The sequence below is a fragment of the Miscanthus floridulus genome, chromosome 14 (assembly GCF_019320115.1).
Source record: "Miscanthus floridulus cultivar M001 chromosome 14, ASM1932011v1, whole genome shotgun sequence".
NCBI classification, from domain to species: domain Eukaryota; kingdom Viridiplantae; phylum Streptophyta; class Magnoliopsida; order Poales; family Poaceae; genus Miscanthus; species Miscanthus floridulus.
The window spans coordinates 34,428,817-34,444,375 of NC_089593.1; the positions used below are offsets into that span (position 1 = coordinate 34,428,817).

The 15,559-nt window shown below is 40.9% G+C and overlaps 1 pseudogene; it reads left to right on the forward strand.

Moving 5' to 3' along the window:
* Positions 1-15,276: 15,276 nt before the first annotated feature.
* Positions 15,277-15,559, forward strand: part of LOC136503330 (4-hydroxy-7-methoxy-3-oxo-3,4-dihydro-2H-1,4-benzoxazin-2-yl glucoside beta-D-glucosidase 2, chloroplastic-like) — a 33,543-nt pseudogene continuing 33,260 nt past the window's right edge.

A 15,559-nucleotide genomic window follows, 5' to 3' on the forward strand; every position in this document is an offset into this window, starting at 1 on the left:
CCTTGAAGGTTAGTCACTATGCTCTTTGGTACCCAAATGGCTTTCTTCTTTGAGCCCATCCAAGGTGAACCAATGAACTTAGCCTCCACACCATTTGTACCCTTGGTAAGCACATATAAAGAATTAATCTTAATTGAGGATACATTAGCATTCTTACTCTTGTTCTTGCACTCATGCTCTTTATGACCAACTTACTTGCAACTAGTGCAAACCCAACCATTGTTTTTCACAAAGCTAGTCTTATGAGGAGCAAATGCTGCCTTGCCTTTCTTAGGGGTATAGCCCAATTCCTCTTTGTAGAGAGAAGCTCTTTGGCTACCCAAACATATAAGCAAGCGGTCCTCACCACCATAGGCCTTAGCCAAGGTGTGAGTGAGCTCATTGACCTCCTTCTTGAGGGTCTCATTCTCAACCATTAGTGAGGCATCACATGTGAAACCATCACTACTAGACGAGGTGGAAGTAGAAGTGCTACAAGAAGGGTTAGTGGGAGCAACAATGATAGGCTTATATAATGATACATCAATTAAGTCATAAGTTAAGCCTACATTACATGTCTTAACATGCTTCTTCTTATTTTGCTCATCATGCAAAGAGGAATAAGTTTTTTCAAGCTTGTTGTGAGCCTTGCCAAGCTTCTCATGGGCTTCCTCTAGCCTCTAGTGAGATGCATTGAGCTCATCAAAGGCTTGCTTAAGGGCTTTTAGTTCCTTACGCAAGCTTTTGCATTCACTTCTCTTAATGTCAAAGTGTTCTTTAGCATCATTTAGCATGTCAAGTAATTCATCCTTAGTTGGTTCATCATCATCACTTTCATTTTCATTATCATGTTTCTCATCACTTCCATCATCATAAGTTTGTACCTTAGTGGCCTTAGCCATGAAGCATGATGGAGTGTTGAAGAGAGAAGGCTTCTCATTGATAGCAATGCTTGCAAGTGCCTTCTTCTTGGTGGTCTTATCATCATCATTATCATCATCATCACTTGAGGAAGCATCACTATCCTAAGTGACCACATATGAACCACCATTCTTCTTCTTCTTGAAGGTCATTTTGTCCTTCTTTTCTTTCTTTTCCTTCTTGTCCTTCTTATTCTTCTTGTTGTCATCATTGTCACTATTGTAGGGGAATTGAGCAACAAGATGATCTTTGCTTCTACAATTGAAGCACCTTCTCAACTCTTCCTTGTTCTTGGATGAAGACTTCTTTCTTCTAGCTCGGTAGCCCTTCTTCATCATGAACTTTCCAAAACTCTTAACAAAGACTCTTAACAAAGAGAGCCATCTTCTCATCATCTATCTCATCAAAGCTCAAGTCTTCATCTTCACTTGATGATGCTTGCTTTGCCTTGCCCTTGGATGATGTGGCCTTGAATGCCACACTCTTCTTCTTCTCATCTTTCTTCTCCTTCTTTTCTTCCTTCTCATCATCATCTCTATATGTATCATCGGTCATTATATCTCCCAACACTTGGTTTGGTGTCATGGTGTCCAAACCATTCCTCGCTAGAATAGTGACCAATGTGCCAAATCTTGAGGGTAAGCATCTCAAGAACTTATGGGAGAAGTCCTTGTCCTTCACCTCTTCTCCAAGTGCTTTGAGATCAATGACAAGCACTTGAAGCCTATGGAACATCTCCGGCACACTCTCATCCTCCTACATCTTAAAGCTTGCAAACTTCTCCTCGAGAATGTATGCCTTTGCACCCTTCATGGCTTGAGTGCCCTCAAATGATTCCTCCAACTTATTCCATGCCTCATGAGCTCCCTCAATGTTCTTGATTTGCTCAAATATTCTCTCATCCAAAGCATCATGGATGACACTAAAAGCAATGCCATTATTTTGGTGTAGCATCTCTTCGACGGTGGTGGAAGCCTCATCATCATCAATCTCAATCTTGGTATCTACCACCTTCCAAACCTTCCTATTGATTGACTTGATATATAATGTCATCTTAGCCTTCCAATAGGGATAGTTGGAGCCATCAAATTGGGGTGGCTTCTTGGTGTTGTTGATTTGAGCCATTTTGACACCGAAGGTTGTTATGCCTCAAATCACGGTGACCATGGCTCTGAAAACACTTGAAAGGTCCTAATGGCTAGAGGGGGGTGAATAACCTATTAAAAATTTCTACAACAATACTTAGCAAACCGGTTAGACAAATATGAGGCGAAGCGAGTGTTGTGCTGGCCTACTAAAAATACAAGCCACCTACCACAATTCTAGTTTCTATAGTCTCTATCCACACAATGACTATGTCACTACACTAAGTTAGTGTGCTCTCAAAGGCTAACTAAAGAGCCACACTAACCAAACTAACAAGCTCTCACGACTAGCTACACTAAAAAGCTTGACAACTAGTTTGCGGTAATGTAAAGAGAGAGAGAGAGAGCAAGATGGTTATACTGCTGAGTTGAGGAATGAAATAATCAATCACAAGAATGAATACCAATGAAGACCAATCGCCTCGGAATCAAATGATGACACAATGATTTTTTACCGAGGTTCACTTGCTTGCCGGTAAGCTAGTCCTCACTGTGGTGATTTACTCACTTGGAGGTTCACGCGCTAATTGGCATCACACGCCAAACCCTCAATAGGGTGCCGCACAACCAACACAAGATGAGGATCACAGAAGCCACGAGCAATTTACTAGAGTACCTTTTGGCTCTCCGCCGGGGAAAGGTCAAGAACCCCTCACAATCACCACGATCGGAGCTGGAGGCAATCACCAACCTCCGCTCGATGATCCTCGCTGCTTCAAGCCATCTAGGTTGTGGCAACCACCAAGAGTAACAAGAGAATCCCATAGGGAAACATGAACACAAAGTGCCTCTAGATGCAAACACTCAAGCAATGCACATGGATTCACTCCCAATCTTACAAAGATGATGAATGAATTATGGAGATGAGTGGGAGGGCTTTGGCTAAGCTCACAATGTTGCTATGTCAATGCAAATGGCCAAGAGAGTGAGCTAGAGCCGGCCAAACGATATTTATAGACACCCCCAAATAAAAGAGCCATTGGCTCAATTATTGGGCTGACTATGGGACAACCGGATGAGTAGGTCGAGTGCACCGGACACGTCCGGTCGCATCTTGACCGCCACATGTCCCTTTCAAATTGTTTAGCCATTCACGCCCAATGGCTATCCGCTCAACAGCGATCGGACACATCCAGTGTTGTCGACCGGAAGCACCCCTGCGTCTGGTCCTCTCTGGACCAACACCCGCGCCCCACGTCATCATGACCTGAGGCTAAACAATGATTGCTCAGTGTCCGGTCACTACTATGAGCCAGAGACCGGTGACCTTGGCAACTCTGCCTGTGCCTGGCTAGAATACCGGATGCGTCTGGTATCTATATCGGACGCGTCTTGTCATGTTAGGAACACTGCTGCTGAGACAGTATCGAACTCGTCCGGTATGCATATCGGATGCGTCCGGTCACCCCGTGACCAGCGCATTCAACTCCTTTTCAACTCTATCTTCTTTACCCTTGCTCAAATGTGCTAACCACCAAGTGTATCACCTTGTGCACATGTGTTAGTATATTTTCACAAATGTTTTCAATGGTGTTAGCACTCCACTAGAACCTAAATGCATATGCAATGAGTTAGAACATCTAGTGGCACTTTGATAACCGCATTTTGATACGAGTTTCAACCCTCTTAATAGTATGGCTATCGATCCTAAATATGATCACACTTGCTAAGTGTCTCGATCACTAAACCGAAAAGCTCCTATCAATTTCACCTTTGCCTTGAGCTTTTTTTTTCTCTTGCTTCTTTTCCAAGTCCAAGCACTTAATCATCATCATGGCATCTCCATCAACAAGTCATGATCTTCATTTGCTTCACCACTTGGAGTACTGCTACCTATCACATAATCACTTTGATAAACTAGGTTAGCACTTAGGGTTTCATCAATTCACCAAAACCAAACTAGAGCTTTCACCCGTGATTGCTCCCCGAGCACAACAAGGATTAGAGTAGAGGTCACTGAGTGATGGGCCTAACAGGGGCTGCCTAAGGCCGAGGCATAGAATGCACCAAGCCATCGTAAAGGGTAGGCTGAGCCTAGGAGGCCTATCACTGAACCCTCACATGGGCATTGGACACCGAGTGATGGATTGGCACTAAGCTAGTGATGGATCGGCACTGAGCCAGGGCCTAACACCCCTATCACTTGACCCACGACTGGCCAAGATATGCATGGCACCCCACGCAGGCCTAGAGCTAGCGACTCCTCGATGGTTTGGCTAGGCCCTTGCTTGGGCCTCCTAATAGAATGCTTGACCTCAACATTGCTTAGCCTAGAAGCCGCGCGCACGCCCGAAGGCTCTAGCCCTGAAGAAGGGGATCTGACCAATGACGACAAAAACTATGCCCATCCTGGTCAACCCGGTCACCAAAGGTCGGATTCAACCCCTCATTGCCATCTCGGGTTCAACCCAGAAGGCCACGAATGGCTTGGGGGCTCCTGATGAGAGTCAGACATAGGTGTATGCTAAGTCCCTAGGAAGGAGGAGTTGTCGAATGCCCCCTCCCCCGACCGATCTCACAAATCATCCGGGGGCTATACCCATCAGGTATGCTCACGCGCACTCATTGTCTGCCTTTTCAATGGGCGTGAGGCTCTATAGGCTGCTCCTTCAACAGGGTCATGCAACCGGCATGACACAACAGGACAAGAGACTTCACCAACTCTAGGGGTGAAGGGCTTTAGGGCCTAGTCGTCAGCCCTACCAGACGGGGGCTCCTTTATAGCCAAGGAAGCCTCAAGAAGGTTCACCTGGGGGAGGCCGCATCATAGCAGACAACTCCTAACGGTCAAGGGCTAGAAAGGTGGCATCGGCGCTAGGAGGCAGTTGTGGCTCTACCAACTCCTTCCTAAATGACAAGGCGAGGTCCATCCACGACATGCAAGAGGACATGCAACCCGATGCACATAGACCATAGACTAGAATATAAACTAACTTGTACTCTGCCCCTCCTCAGAATATAAGGGGAGGGACAAATACTATAGAAAGGGATGATTCCCAAACAAACTAGAGAACCTCAGCTAGAGAAGGTAGTTTCTTACTCACTGGGGAAGAACACCAACAACGCTAGGATATCCCTCAATCTCCACCATTGTAATCCCCGATTTGGGCATTTCGTAACACGAAGAACATGGACGTAGGACTCAAAAGCCTGAACCAGGATAGATCATTGTGTCCCTGTTGTGTTTTTTAGTGTTTGAGTCACCGAAAACCCACACATCGAATTCCAATGAACAACCACGATGCTTATCGTGGTTACGAACCCACGACACTGACCACCTTTCATTCTCTATTGTTGTTGTCTCCGAGTTTCTTAATCTCAGGAACACCTATGTGCACAGGTGATGATCTGGGGAAGTAACTAGAACTCTAGAACCACAACATCCACTACGAACCTACATGGGAAATGAGTGATCAGGCTTTTGGAGAGCGCACCTTCTGTGTTACCACTCACATCTTCAATACATAGTGGCAAAAATGAACAACTACTTTCTGATAACGTTCAAGTACACGGCGAACAGCCCTGGCCCTGGGGGGTTCGAGCTAGGCCGCCGCACTAGGCCCTTGTTGACATTTCTTAGCGTCACTACTAGGAACTAAGTTGAATCTAGTCTCCGGCAATGACGCCAAAAATGTTTGTTGGTATTTATTAATGTGTCACTTATTTTAAGTAGCCACCTATTATAAACCTATATCTCCTAACATTACTTTACTAGGTTCTTATCCCTAGTGATGATGCTAGAGATGCTTGTTGGTACTGCACAACATTACTAATAGAATAATACTAAGTAGTTCTTTATCATTTTATGTGACTAGAAATAATATATAAATATATCATTAAAAAGGATCTGCAAGCACATAGATAATATACCATTGAAGCACTTTACTCGAGAGTATTCCAGGTATCGCTATTTATATTTTTACCGCAGGGAAGGTCTACCAAGGACATGTATTGATAACTTATACTATTGAAGGAGAAGTAAACTATAACCAATGTTCTACCTATAGCAGGGGTAAGTCATAGGATAAGATATATGATAAGTATTAATAATGATAAATCACTTAGAGTACTCCTTTCTATTACATTAGCATGGTTAGGTAGAATATTAGAGGAATAATTCCTAAGTCATTCCTAATTACAAGTCAAAGCATACATTGATTACCACAATTATACCTAGTACTCATTGCTAAGATCATCCTCATATCTACACATAAGGGATATTACTAAGGAAGATTAAGAATAGAGCTTGCTCTTCCTTTATAACTGGACCCTATGTGCACCTATATTCGGGGAGTGGACTACAAAGGACTCAACAGGAGTGTCACATCCATGATCTACCTCAGGACCTAGAATATAGGGTGTATCCGTAGGTAAACAATGTTTAAGCACCATGCTTACACAATGTCGACCACTCACCCCGTGCGCAGCGGAGCGAGTGCTATACGAACTTATGCATGGATATAATGATAAACTATCTATACTAAGCATATAACCGAATTAGACGATGAACATTATAACAAAGAACATGAATAAGATGAATACTAATATTGTCATAACAATTGTAACTAGCATATAAAAGTAATAGAGATACAAAAGAGAGGGGATACAATGATTATACCGAACCACGCACTTGACAAGATCAAAAATCCAAGCGAAGCCTGCTTGCCTCCCTCTAGACCTAGCCTAACTAGCTATACCCTAGAATATGGTGGAGCTCTAATGATGATTAGGGTTTCTATCTTCTCAAATGACTTATCTACTTTAGGGGGGTAGGGGCTGATATATATAGGCCAGAGCGTTCAACATGAGCCCTTGGATCAAACCAACTTAAAGTACGGCATAGATGCAACCTAGGAGGCGGTGAAGAACCAATATGCAACGCAGAGCTAATAGGTGGGCCCTAGAGGTTGGGTGGCTTACAGGTGGGGCCGGGTGCGTCTCGCCCTCCGCTTCGGTGTGGAGTCCTCCTGAGTCTTCTAGAGTCTTTAGGTGTCCGTTTTGCTGTGAATAAGCACAATTAAATCTGACATGTAGGTCCGCCTTGATGTTTTTCTGAATAAACCCTGCAGAAAATATAGATTCACCAAAACTCATGGAATTTGTTAGTTTAAACCCATCAACCTTCATTGGTGATTATATTTATGCCCTTATACATGTTATATTGATGGTTTATAATGGTTGTTAACTACCGTCGACAGCCCTCGAGGCCAGGGGGCCAACCCCAAATATGTAAGTAGTGGTAGTATTCTTTCTATGGCCCGTAGTTACAGCTGAACTAGGCGTACGAGATACGACTCCACGTCGATTGCCTTCCGTGTCCACAACACCTGTACCCTTCCACCGTGCGGCCATGACTCCGTTCCTACATAGGTGCCGAGTGAGCGACTCCCGTGTGAGGCTACGAGTGATCCGGTGCATCTTGGTGATCTTCGCAAATCGTGACTCCTATGTGAGTATGAGCGGCCGCCGGCCGATGGCACTCACTGACTCCGTCTGTTCTTGCTCCTAGTCTTCATATACGGAGGTAAGAAACTGGTCCTTGGCCCTAAGTGGCCAAGCCCCCCTATTTATTCTTCACTTCCTTAGATTTGGGATTTAGGAGTCCCATATGATGTAGCAATCATGTTGAATTTATTATGGCATATTTTTTTAATTACTTACTACTTTTCTAAATTTATAGTGAACTCATGTTGCCCAAAAAAAACATGCATCTATAAGTGAGAAAAGAAAAAAGAAGAGAAGGATAGAGGGCTTGATAGAATCACAAAGAGGATCTATTGATATATTTTAAGAGTAATACAAGCACTACAAGAAATCCAGATGAGTGGGCAATAGTTGCCGTGGAGGAACAAACTACGCATCCAGAAGATCAAAGCCCTATAGAAGATAATGTTGGCATCGACACGGATGATAATAATGTGAGTGACCATGAACCCATATTTAATTCTCCTACAACAGAATCTACTCGTGTTGATGAAGAACCAATTTTTACTATTGATATGTATGATCTAATATATTGGGACAATCTTGGTAACAAAGCAAGGGACATATTAGTGGAGAAGAGGCCTATTAGAGAAGAAAATATTGTGTTTCCTATGGATAGCAGATCAAGACGTTTTGCATACACTCATTATTCTATAAAAATGAGCAATGGAGAGGTACGTGATAGGAAATGGTTGGTGTATTCAAAAAGTGTTGACAAAGTGTTTTGCTTTTGTTGTAAGTTGTCTAGTTCTAGCAACCACAAGAGTTCATTAGGGCATGATGGGTTTAGAGATTGGAGCCATGTTAGTGAAAGACTAAAAGAGCATGAAGTTAGCGTGGATCATATGACCAACATGAACTCTTGGAATGAATTGAGAGTTAGATTAAGCAAACATGAAACAATTGACAAGGAGTTGCAACATCAAATCACAAAAGAGATAGAACATAGAATAAGGCTAGTTCTACTAAGAATTGTTGCCATTGTGAAGTTTCTTGGTAAACGTAGTTTAGCTTTTAGAGGATCTAGTGAGCAACTTTACAATGATGTGAATGGTAATTTCTTAGCTTGTTGTGAGATGGTTGCTGAATTTGACTTGGTAATGCAAGACCACCTTAGACGCATTCAAAACAAAGAGCTGCAAAATCATTATCTTAGTCATAAAATTCAGAATGAGTTCATTTCTCTTATGGCTTCTAGCATTACAAACTCCATCATAAAGATTGTTAAAGAGGCCAAATATTTCTCGATTATCCTTGACTATACCCAGATGTGAGTCACCAAGAACAAATGAGCTTGTTGGTTCGATGTGTTGATATGTCTGATGGGAAAATAAAAATTGGGGAGTACTTTCTTGGTTTCTTGAAGGTGGATGACACATCTGGCTCGGGGCTTTTCAATGTATTAGTTGACTCCATCAAGTCATTTGGCCTTAATGTTGATGATATTAGAGGTCAAGGTTATGACAATGGCTCTAATATGAAAGGAAAACATAAGGGCGGTACAAATTTGTTTGCTTGATATAAATCGAAGGGCTTTGTATATGCCATGTGCATGCCACAGTCTTAATCTCACTCTTTCTGATATGGCTAAATCATGCAGTAAAGCTATTACATTCTTTGGAATTGTGCAGAGGATATATGTATTATTTTCGGGTTCTACCAAAAGATGCAATGTTTTGCTTGAACATGTTCAAGATTTGACCGTGAAATCATTGAGCAATACTCGTTGGGAGAGTCGCATCAAAAGTGTCCGAGCGATTAGATATCAAGCTCCTCAACTGAGGTCAGCTTCAATTTGTTGTGGCCAAGTGAGGATAGAGATACTAAACCAAAGGATATGAGTGATGCAAAAAATTTATATGACGTGCTTTGCAGCTTTGTGAGTTCATACTTGGTATGGTTATCTGGCATGACATTTTATATTCTATAAATATTGCGAGTAAGAAGTTGCAATCACCATCCATGTGCATTGATTCTACCTTGCAGCATATAGAAGGTATGGTGAATTACTATAGAAATAATGGGTTTGCTGATAATCTGGTTGCTGCCACAGAAATTGCACTTCAAATGGGAGTAGAGGCATCCTTTCCAATAAAGCGTCGTTCTGTTAGGAAGAAACAATTTGATGAAACTGACTCCAATGAAGCTATTTTGCAAGCGGAGAAGGATTTTGATGTAAGTTATTTTAATGTTATGGTTGATATGGCAATTAGTTCATTGAAAAGCATATTTAAAGAACTCTAGTCCTTCAATGAAAAATTCAGATTTCTAATGAATTCAACATCCTTGAAGTCATTGGATGGTGCTGATCTAAAAGACCAATGTATGAAATTTTCAAAAACTTTCTCTTCGGATGGTTCGTCGGATGTTGATGTAAATGACCTGATTTCTGAGTTAGCTGTTATACAGTTTACTCTACCAAATAAGCCATACTATGGAGATTTTTGAGTTTGTCATAGAAGCAGATTGTTATCCTAATAATTCACTATGCCAGTCACTGTGGCCTCAGCTGAAAGAACATTTTCGAAGCTAAAATTATTGAATAATTATTTGAGGTCCGTAATGTCCCAAGAACAATTAAATGGTTTGGCAACTTTATGCATCGAGAAGAAACTATTAGATGAAATTGATATTGAGGCCATCACCAATGACTTCGCAGCAGCAAATATTAGAAGAAATTTTTAAGGTAAGATAAGATGTATAACTTGTTTCATAAGAATGTTTTTAATGCGTTACACTCATTAGAAACGTCATTATATTATTAGAGTTGTATTAAAGAGCCCATCGTTGTAGCTTCACTCTATGTCTATGAATTGACAGAACCGGGCTTGACAGTGGACGACGACCGGGCTTGACAGTGGACGACGACCGGGCTTGACAGTGGACGACGACTACATAGGTTTCTCTCTCCACTATATCAACTTTCAATCGTCTACGTTGAACACGCTTGGTCAATATGGACCGAAACAACGGCGCCTCCTGTACTTACAGCACTGGCCCCCGCCTTAGAGTACAATGCTGCAATTTATATTGGCTGTTATTTTTATTTATATGATTAGTATATTGTTCATGTCAATTGCGTGTAGATCACGTATGCACGTAACTGTCATAAATCCTTTGACATTTACTAGTAAACATGCTCGTTCGTTGCAAGGGACGAAAAATACACATTAGCGAAAAGACCTCCCGGCCGCTAAAAATCAGGCTAGGCTTGCATCCATAATATAAATTAATATTAGCAATAATACGACAATGTCATGTTAAGCCTATATAAAATTAAAATACAATGTTGATAAATTTTTTTCTCCCATTGCAAAGCATAGAAATAGTTAGAGGTAATCATAACTTTAATTTTCATACTATCCATGTGTTGCTAAAATTAAATATCGAGTTTGATGACCTTCTTTAAGGTTACATAAAAATTTGTAGTTTAAATCTCTAATCAAAGTCGGTGAGGAATTAGTCACCGACGACTTGTCAAGGTTTGGTTTGTCCGCTGATGTTTATGATAGGAGACCTCTCTTGTTTTTCAACAATTCCTCATCGGGATTGTGGTGATACATTTATTAAGACCGGATTAGATAACAATGTACTCAAGTTTTCAGTTTATGATTTAATTAGTTGAACTATAAGCTGATAAAAAATTCAATGTATATCTATATATCTAATATTAAAGAGATAAAATTTCTCTTCACCCATTTTTCTTGTCCACCTCGCCGTAGCTACCTGGATAGTGGAGAGTTTTCTCTGTGTCTCGTATGTGACCCGAACTCATGGTTCATACTTATATGAGTTAGGACAACTCACATCTATTAAGGATGAATACAGAGTCTAATTCCAATATGTATTGGGTCGCACCATAAGTATCTCACATGTGACGCCGGACTCATGGCTTGCGTTCATTCGAGTTGGAACAACTCGCATTTTAGGATGACACGGAGTTCTATTCCTACACATAGTGAGTTCTGTTACAATGCACGTGTGCGTTTGCTATAAGGATAACTTTTGTTTCGAATCAAAACTAAATCAATAATTTAGTTTGCAGAAATCTTTGTTTCCTATAGAAGTGTCAGTGGTTTAAATGACTCATGATATTATATTTATTATTTGTTTTTTAGAAAAAAAACCCACACGGTAGGACTGGGGTAACCAAACAAATCGGAAGCTGACATAAAAAACCGGAAACAGTGGAACGGGGAAAAGGATACTGCATGGGACGCAGAAAAAAGGAAACAAAGATGTGATGTCATGCTCGTAGCCTCGTACACATGTGGTTCCAATTTGCCTATCTAACGGACGATATCAGCGGCTAGTTTGTCGCGTCGTCCTACGCATGTGTGATGCGTGCTAGTCGTCTTCTGGTTCGATGGGCCAACCGGTGCGTGTGGTTACCGGTCAACTTCGATCGTCTATAATTAAGTTGACGTGGAAAGCAAAAAATGATTCCAAACTGTACAACGTTGGTGTAACACCCTAAAATTTGCTTATCTTGAAATAGAGCTAAAATGATTTAATTTTATATTTTTATGCTCATGAAAATATGGGAAAATAATAAATTTTCATTAGATTAAAATTTATCTTAAGGTAGAAACATGTTTGTTGCATTCATGCCGGTCGCACCTTGTGTTTCTATGTGCAAAATATATATATTTTTTAAAATATGTTTAGGAGACGAATATCTATCTCTAGAAAATTTTTAACTTCTTTCTGGAATTTAATTCCTACCCCTTCACCTTAATCTTTATGTTCCAAGTTCTCAACAATCTTTTCGTGAGCTTCAAATATTTTATTTGGGTTCATCATATTCCAAAGTGTCTCTGGGAATTTTCTCTAAATTTTTAGAGGTCTCGGAGTATTTTTCGTGGCTTAAATATCAATTCTGCACTTTTCTAGAATTATTTTATTCATGAAATTAATTAATTCCAAAAATAAATAATATATCTCATTTTCCAACCAACTCTCAAAGCCCATATGCAATAATCCTGATAAATCTCAAATGCCCATGTATTTATTTACTAATGGGTTTTAATGATTATTTTGGTCCATTAGTAAATATGGAGGGTACAACATTAATTAGCACCATATTATTAGTTGATGTAGATGTGAGAAGTTTTTCTCCCTATAAATATGTACTAACCCCTTGGGTAAAGCGCACCAAAACTAACATAAGGGGAGCCACTAGTTTGGAAAATCCCTCATGTAGTAAATTAGATTTTTCTCCTCCATCTCTCGTCGTCACCGTCGCCGCCACGCTACCCAACGCCGTAGACCCATCGTCGACCGCAAGAAGGCCCTAGGTGAGTTCGTCGTCTTCTCTTATTCCCTGTACTCTCGGCTCGTCAAACCGTGGCCTCTAGGACCCAAACCAAGCGCTCCGGGGAGCTTCTCGCCGCCGGTAATGGAGCTCCGCCACGTCGGTTTTCTTCTCCGACCGGTGACTCTCTCTCCCCCTCCTTTCTAATCTGAATCGTCCAGATTCAATCCAATAGTCCAAGATCGCCCGTACCCCTTAGATGGGTTTATTGGCAAAAGAGCTCCTGCAGTTTCGCGTAATATAACCCGCAGTCCATAGCGCACTTCTAGAATACATTTTCCTATTCCAAAAGCGTAGTTTCTTTCTAGTAGATTCAGAATACGTTTTCTCTTTCAGAAAGCGTAAAATCCCTCTGTTAGATTCAGAATACGTTTTCTTCTTTTGAAAATGTAGTTTCTTCGGTTGGATCCAAAATACGCTTTTATATATTTACAGTTTTGCCACTAGTCTTATTTAGGCCATAAAATCTTCGTTTTAACTCCGTTTTGATCGATTCAAGTTGCGTTAGATTCGTAATTGAGTAATCTACATGTTCATTCTACTGTTGAATATATTTTCAACTTTTAAAATTCAAGATTAAAATTCAAGAATATCTTTAAAACCTTTTTGCTTGTTGTTTCATATGTTTGGTGTACTCTTCTAATTTATTTCTATTGTTTGCTTCGTGTATGATTGCATGGATGCTTGTGTGGTGTTTTATGATCATGTCTAGTCAGTGAGCTATACACAGTGAATCCAGAAGCAATTCATTGAAAGTTTAGACTAGAAGAAGGATCTGAGTTTAAAGCAAATATAGCATGGGATCTTCCTTGTCGTCCTATTCACCTTAATATCATTTTAATCATATGCATGTGTCTACATTGGCAACCAAGTAATTTTCCTAGCTAATTGATATCCTGGATTCCTTGATTCCTACGGGTTATTGCATTGGGTAGTATGATGCTAGTGCTCCAACTAAAGCCAAGATCTTGTAACTTGACTAATGGTATATGCAATAAACATTAAAAGATGCTTTTTAGCAACATGGAACAAGGGGGCTAGAGCATTGGGCTATTTTATGATGCTCTAGATTCCTCTCCCTAAGGACTTATCTGTAAGCGAACATCCGGAACTTACAGTACAACTGTGAGGGCTACATGGCTCTGGCTTTAGCTCAGTATGAGGACCTTTTCTACCTTGTTAGTGGTTACCTTTATGGCGCAAGAGGGGCTCCGACAGGTATGATCTCGGCCTGCCAAGAGGGTGCACTTTGGTTTCTTGGTATTTTGTTAGTCACTCCTTGGAGGGGGTTCATGCTTATTGATGGAGAAACCTTAGCGGCTCTAACTTGTTAGATGAACCTTTGAAAGGTTTTATAGTGAACCCTGCCGACCTTCCTTGGTAGTGGGTCAAGATGTTGGTCGTCTCGGGCGAAAGGGTAAATCACGACTCACAGTGAAAGTGTACAACCTCTACAGAGTGTAAAACAGGTATATCAGCCGTGCTCATGCTCACTAATGATTACTATTTATGCTATTCATTATTCATGTTTACCTGATCATGTGTTTATATGGGCTGGTGAATAAACTTGTTGCCACCCAATTGCTAAAAGATGACTCATTAAAAGCTAATTACAGTTAAACCAGTGTCAGCCTTTTGAGCCTCATGAACCCCATGTTATATTTGTTGAGTACGATATGTACTTACGCTTGCTTTACTTTTTAAATCTTTGGAAAAATCCTAGATGGGTACCAGATTGCTAGAGTTTGGAGGAATTAAGCTTGCGATCAACCAGTCAGTTGTCCCTGTGGAATTGGAGTTTTCACCCGAAGATCGGAGTTGTCTTTCCACTGTTTACCGTCTAAGGTTATATCCTTTATACTAAGTATGTTATATATTAAGCATTGTCTATTGATATTACCTTTATTTATAGCTATATATGGGATTTGACTTCCTAAACTCACATATAGTGTGTATTTGATTTTGTCCTTAAAACTGGGTGCTACAGTTGGCAAGGCCAGTTCACACTGCAGCACGTGATCCAGCTTTACGCGTGCAATTTTTACACGGGATATGATGTGCTGGCTCGCTAGTAAGGCCAGTGTCAGAAGGTTTTATTTCTTAGTTTTCAACGCACTCACATTTTAAAAATGGTTGAGAAGAATTTTATTCTCATAAAACTCTCTACTTTAATAAACTTTTATCGTCTCTCTCTTCAGCAATACAATGCCATATCAGCGCATTTAATGTCTATGAAACTCTATGCAACTCCTATTGAGATTAGTCTAAATAGGCGGCGGTGTGTACCGTACACATTACAAGCATTCCACTACATATTGAAATAATTGGCAATAACCCGCTTACACGGTCGGCATCTTTGACTATAAATAGACACTTGCATCAGCCTCTCCTACTATACACAAGCAGCTCAAAACTTTAGCCAGCTAGCAAGACATGGCTCCACTGCTTGCTGCTGCCATGAATCACACTGCCCATCAAGGCCTTAGAAGCCATCTAGGACGACCCAATAATGAGAGTTTCTCACGGCACCACCTTTCTTCTTCACCACAAAACAGTAAGCGAAGGTGTAACCTTAGCTTTAGGCCACGAGCTGAAAGAGTAGCAGGCAGTGAGAATGGAGTCCAAAAGCTGAGCTCCTGGGAAATCACTAAAAGGGACTGGTTCCCCTCTGTAAGTATTATTTTCTAGCACGAATGTTTACATCTTTGTTAGATAT